At 41.1% G+C, this 6,648-nt stretch overlaps 1 protein-coding gene across 2 annotated transcripts in view; it reads right to left on the reverse strand.

Annotated features, from left to right (window-relative positions):
• The window catches only part of LOC118390343 (protein phosphatase 1H-like), a 52,010-nt gene that overhangs the window by 44,435 nt on the left and 927 nt on the right, over positions 1-6,648 (reverse strand). The gene's annotated exons all lie outside the window — the stretch shown is intronic.

A 6,648-nucleotide genomic window follows, 5' to 3' on the forward strand; every position in this document is an offset into this window, starting at 1 on the left:
AAACTCAGCAAAAAAAGAAACATCCCTTTTTCAGGACTGTCTTTCAAAGATCATTCGTAAAAACCCCAATAACTTCACAGATCTTAATTGTAAAGGGTTTAAACACGGTTTCCCATGCTTGTTCAATAAACCATAAACAATTAATGAACATGCACCTGTAGAACGGTCGTTAAGACACTAACAGCTTACAGATGGTCACAGTTATGAAAACTTAGGACACTAAAGAAGCCTTTCTACGGACTCTGAAAAACACCAAAAGAAAGATGCCCAGGGTCCCTGCTCATCTGCGTGAACGTGCCTTAGGCATGATGCAAGGAGGCATGAGGACTGCAGGACAATAAATTGCAATGTCCGTACTGTGAGACGCCTAAGACAGCGCTGAACCCACCGTTGCTGGACCAGACAGGACTGGCAAAAAGTGCTCTTCACTGACGAGTCGCGGTTTTGTCTCACCAGGGTGATGGTCAGAATCGCCTTTATCGTTGAAGGAATGAGCGTTAAATTGATCCCGCTCTGGAGTGGTGTGTCACAGCATCATCGGACTAAGCTTGTTGTCATTGCAGGCTATCTCAATACTGTGCATCTCAATCCCATTGAGCACATCTGGGACCTGTTGGATCGGAGGGTGAGGACTAGGGGCATTTCCCCTAGAAATGTCCAGAAACTTGCAGGTGCCTTGGTGGAAGAGTGGGGTAACATCTCACAGCAAGAACTGGCAAATCTGGTGCAGTCCATAAGGAGGAGATGCACTGCAGTACTTAATGCAGCTGGTGGCCACACCAGATACTGACTGTTAGTTTTGATTTTGACCCCCCCTTTGTTCAGGGACACATTATTCCATTTCTGTTAGTCACATGTCTGTGGAACTTGTTCAGTTTACGTCTCAGTTGTTGAATCTTGTTATGTTCATACAAATATTTACACATGTTAAGTTTGCTGAAAATAAACACAGTTGACAGTGAGAGGACGTTTATTTTTTTGCCGAGTTTATATATAGTGTATAATGTTATATTATACAGGGCACATTTGAAAAAGATACCTAGGTCTCAAAATGTCTTCCCTGTCAAAATAAACAGATATTTTTAAGCACACACCCTTGGGGGGGCCCGTATTAAGAGTCAGCATGGTGGAGGTTTTGTTGACTGCCCTCATCACCTGGAGTCTGCCTGTCAGGAAGTCCAGGGTCCAGTTGCAGAGAGAGGGGTTTAGTGTACTGTATGGTTGAGGATACTTTTTTAGTTTAAATAGTGTTTCTGGTACCAGGCAGATTACACAAAATGACCTCCACCTCAGCAGAGTTTCCCATAGATCAGGGATTCCCAAACTTGGTCATAGGACCTCCCATGGGTGCACATTTTGTTTTTTGCCCTAGCTCTACACAGCTGATTCAAATAATCAACTCATCATTAAGCTTTGATTATTTGAAAAAGCCATGTGCTAGGGTCAAATCTAAACGTGCACCACTGGGAGGCCCCAGGACCGAGATTGGGAAACCCTGCCACAGATAAAGACACTAATGAATGATCCCTAGGCGTTTGAGCCCAGACTGTCTGAGATGTAGCTACAAGGAGGCGGAGCTGCAGAGCTGGACTCCCGACCATCAAGTGTTACACTTTTATCTTGATAGGTATTTGATCTGAGTGGAATGGGCAGCCAGGTCAGGCCTAAGGGATGAACAGCATCTTCTGAGAGAGTGGTATTCAGTTGGTTACCTCATTCCACTTCCTCTCTATTTGGCCTCACTTACTCGATCTGACCTTAAATAGACCCGAATGCATTTTGACCCGTCATTGTGTACCATTGCCTGGTCCTAATAATAGAGCGGTGGCTGTGTTCCAATATCAACAGTCAACACAAGCATATCACGTCAAAACAAGCCAATGTATTGGACATTGCTAAGTGTTGTGTGGGTTTGGAAATGTAGCCAGTGATATGCTTGGCTTTGAAGTCAGAATTTGACTGTTACACAGTAGAATACCGAATACTGAATCAATGTGCATCAGTGTTGGGAAAGCTACAGTACCAAATACTTCACACTGGAGGAAGTTAAGCTACACTAAAACTACCCTTAAGAAAATATAAATCAAATTGTATGTCACATGCTTCGTAAAACAGCTGTAGACCAACAATGCAGAGAGCAAAAAAAAAGAAAGTTAAGAAAGTAAAAACTACTTTGTGAAAAATTTGATGTAAATCTGAAATGTCAGACTACAAATTCCAAGAACCAATCACTTTGGGGTCGTGTGTTAACAGGCCAAATCACACCTTCTGTTAAAACAAAAATAAATGTTTCAAGTGAGAATTATTCAGGTCTGAACCCGAAAAGGAAAGGAAATTATTGCCTACCCATATTTTATTTTTGCAGAAGACAGTGTGTAGTTCCAGTAGTTCGCTACACCGCTACATTGTAAAAAAAAGCAACTGTAGTTAAATGACTAATTGAACTACATGTAGTTTACGACTCCCCAACACTGATGTGCATGTGAAGGGTGTGATTGTGTAATCAGTCAGTCTAAACAAAGCAGGGGGAGAGAAGAGCAAACCACCAGTCTCCATTGTGAAAATTGCATCTGAGGAGAAGTACAATTCTCTTATCACCAGTAATCTTACTTCACAAGCAGACCTTGATCATTCGACAGAATAGACATTTCTCGTGTAATCTAATTCCTCTCTTATACATTCTGATTACATTGTCAGGATCTATTTAATGACAAAGGCACAACTTGATTGATCATTCGAACCCAAAGTGAGTGATTAGATCACATTTAAGTCACGCTCAAACCATAACATTATATTAGGAGAGGAGAACACTTAAAATGATGACACTGATGCAGTTCCTGTGTATAACAGTCGCTGTGATTGATGGACAATTGACCTGAAACTGCTCTCATTTTCTTGTGGACATCTGCCTTGTTACGAGATAGAAACTATGTACAGTAGAAACATGATGCTACTACATCATGTGCTACACCATCCACTATCTATGTGAGTACAGTGATATGGGTACTCTGAAGTTGACCGACATCGCCTTAGACATGCATGTCCGCCGGCCTCCAGTCATCAAAGTAGCAGTGTTCATGCTACATAGAAACACATATCGACTGATGTATTGATCCTTATCCATTCAGTTCATGAGTGCTATGTAAATGCAGGACAGGAAGCAGAGAGAGAGGAAGAAAGAGAGGAGGACTCTCTGCCCTTCTGAAATGTTAGCGCTAACAAGACCTGACAGCAGGCCGGGAGAGAGCGTGCGAATCGGCCGGGTCAGAGGAGGGATGCTGCTTTAGTTTAGACTGCAATATCCATTATATTCTTTCTCCATCCATCAGTTAAATACAACAGCCTGCATCCAGCTCTTATAACACAGCTTATGACTAGGTTATCACAGTTAGAGGGTGATTCCTTGGCACAGGACACTGTTTATTCTCTCCCTAAGTGGATCAGTAGATATCACATCATCTCAATATGGCCTGGCTTCCGGCTGGGAGGAGATGGGCCAGGTCTCACCACAACAACACGGCCTGCTGGTCAACCAGCTGTTGACAAATCCACTGCAGTGTAGCAGTGCCATGCCTACACAGAGAGCTGGCAGAGGCATGTTGGGCATCGCCTCACATGGACTAGATTGCTTTTATTTGTAGTGGCGTGTAAACTGGTGCTTTGCAGCATGCATGTGAAGTAGGTGCTGAATAAATGGGATCTTCCGCTGTCCCCATAGAATAACCTTTTTCAGTTCCAGGTAGAACCCTTTTGGGTTTCGTGTAGAACCCTCTGTGGAAAGGGTTCTTCATGGAACCCGAAAGAGTTCTACCTGGAACCAAAAATAGTTTTTCGAAGGGTTCACCTTCGACCTCAGAGGTCGACCGATTATGATTTTTCAAAGCCGACACCGATTATTGGAGGACCAAAAAAGGCCGATGCCGATTAAAATCGGCTGATATTTATTTATTTATTTGTAATAATGTAATTACAACAATTCTGAATGAACACTTATTTTAACTTAATATAATAAATCAATAAAATCAATTTAGCCTCAAATAAAATTAAACATGTTCAATTTGGTTTAAATAATGCAAAAATAAAGTGTTGGAGAAGAAAGTGCAATATGTGCCATGTAAGAAAGCTAACGTTTAACTTCCTTGCTCAGAACATGAAAGCTGGTGGTTCCTTTTAACATGAGTCTTCAATATTCCCAGGTAAGAAGTTTTAAGTTGTAGTTATTATAGGAATTATAGGACTATTTCTCTCTATACCATTTGTATTTCATTGACCTTTGACTATTGGATGTTCTTATAGGCACTTTAGTATTGCCAGTGGAACAGTATAGCTTCTGTCCCTCTCCTCGCTCCTCCTTGGGCTCAAACCAGGAACACAATGACAACAGCCACCCTCGAAGCAGCGTTACCCATGTAGAGCAAGGGGAACAACTACTCCAAGTCTCAGAGCGAGTGACGTTTGAAACGCTATTAGCGCGCACCCCGCTAACTAGCTAGCCATTTCATAGCAGTTACACCAGCCTAATCTCGGGAGTTGATAGGCTTGAAGTCATAAACAGCGCAATGCTTGACGCACAACGAAGAGCTGCTGGCAAAACGCACAAAAGTGTTTGAATGAATGCTTACGAGCCTGCTGGTGCCTACCACCGCTCAGTCAAACTGCTCTATCAAATCATAGACTTAATTATAACATAATAAAACACAGAAATACGAGCCGTAGGTCATTAATATGATCGAATCCGGAAACTATCATCTCGAAAACAAGACGTTTATTCTTTCAGTGAAATACGGAACCGTTCCGTATGGGATGGCATCCATTAGTCTAAATATTCCTGTTACACTGCACAACCTTCAATGTTATGTCATAATTACGGAAAATTCTGGAAAATTAGGCGGCCCAAACTGTTGCATATACCCTGACTCTGCGTGCAATGAACGCAAGAGAAGTGACACAATTTCACCTGGTTAATATTGCCTGCTAACCTGGATTTATTTTAGCTAAATATGCAGGTTTAGAGGCAGGTGGTTAGAGCGTTGGACTAGTTAACTGTAAGGTTGAAAGATTGAATCCCCCGAGGTGACACAGTGAAAATATGTCGTTCTGTCCCAGAACGAGGCAGTTAACCCACCACTCCTAGGCCGTCATTGAAAATAAGAATGTGTTCTTAACTGACTTGCCTAGTTAAATATATTATTATTATTAAAAAATAAAGATTTAAAAAAGGTGTACAAAAAACATAATAATTGACCAAATCGGTGTCCAAAAATTCTGATTCCGATTGTTATGAAAACTTGAAATCTGCCCTAATTACTCGGCCATTCCGATTATTCGGTCGACCTCTACTGCTAATCCTTTTTTCATTCTTGTGATTGAAATGTCTCCATACCTAGTGGCTAGTTGAGATGATATTGAGATGTGATCTCTAATCCTGAGGGAGTAAACGGGTATCACCCTCAACATTCCACAGTCGAGGGGTGCAGACAGAGGGGTTTTGGTGTCATTTAAAACAACACAGATCCATTAAAACCATGTTTGTTCTTTGAAGTTCAAACCATGACGATCTTGAACATCACTCACCACTGCATTATGCCTAAATACTGTATATTGTACTCTTTTGCACTGGGCGAAAATGCTATGGTCAGTTTTGTGGATTTTGTGCCAGTAGTCATGTCTAGCTTGAAATGAAGAAGCATTTGCACATCTAAATCGGGGTTAATCATCGGGACATGGGAGTTGAAGCTGTAACATCCATGCAGAGGAGAGCTCCTTCCTTCACACTGTGTCCTTGTATTACAAATTGCATTTCCTTATCATAGACCGATAATATGTCAGTCTACCAGAGCTGAGAAATTACTAAGAAATGGAAAACTGTGGAGAATAGATCGACAGATTAAGCTTGGGAGAAAAGTCTAAAATCTAATGACAGACAAGGAACAGACATTAAAACAATTTGTATATATATATATAGTCAACAAATTTCTTGTTCAATTTGAGATTTCCAACTTGTTGTGTAATGTTTACATCCAATGGCTAAGATTGAAAGTATGATGTTGACATGATCAGTCCAATCAAAGCAACTGTACATGGAACATGATTTGATAATTTTATCTGTGGCCAATTACTTTTTATTTTATCTTTATTGAACTAGGCAGCCCACCCGTTAACAAATTCTTATTTTCAATGACAGCCTAGGAACAGTGCCTGTTCAGGGGCAGAATGACAGCTTTGTACCATGTCAGCTCAGGGATTTGAACTTGCAACCTTCCAGTTACTAGCCCAACGCTCTAACCACTAGGCTACCCGGCCGCCCCGACCTTTTTGGACGGGTACTTCTAAGGCAGCACCCAAGAGGCTAGAATTTTTTAGCTCTACCCTTAGACTTGGCAGAGCGTCTGCTAAATGACTTAAATGTAAATGTAAATAATACTGGGTAGGCAACTAAATTAAGCTGCTGTACGATTTTTGTCTGACTGGATGGTCGGGTCAGAACATAATTATAATAATTTGTACACTACAAATTGACCATAACAAAGCCCAAAAATAGATTGTGTTTGAAAATAACAATAATTTCAAACATTGATTACATTGCGACACGATCACGTCTATTAGGAAAAGATTGCCTAATTTAAACAAATGTTTAACTGGATTCCT

This window comes from Oncorhynchus keta, chromosome 26 (genome assembly GCF_023373465.1).
Source record: "Oncorhynchus keta strain PuntledgeMale-10-30-2019 chromosome 26, Oket_V2, whole genome shotgun sequence".
Taxonomy (NCBI): domain Eukaryota; kingdom Metazoa; phylum Chordata; class Actinopteri; order Salmoniformes; family Salmonidae; genus Oncorhynchus; species Oncorhynchus keta.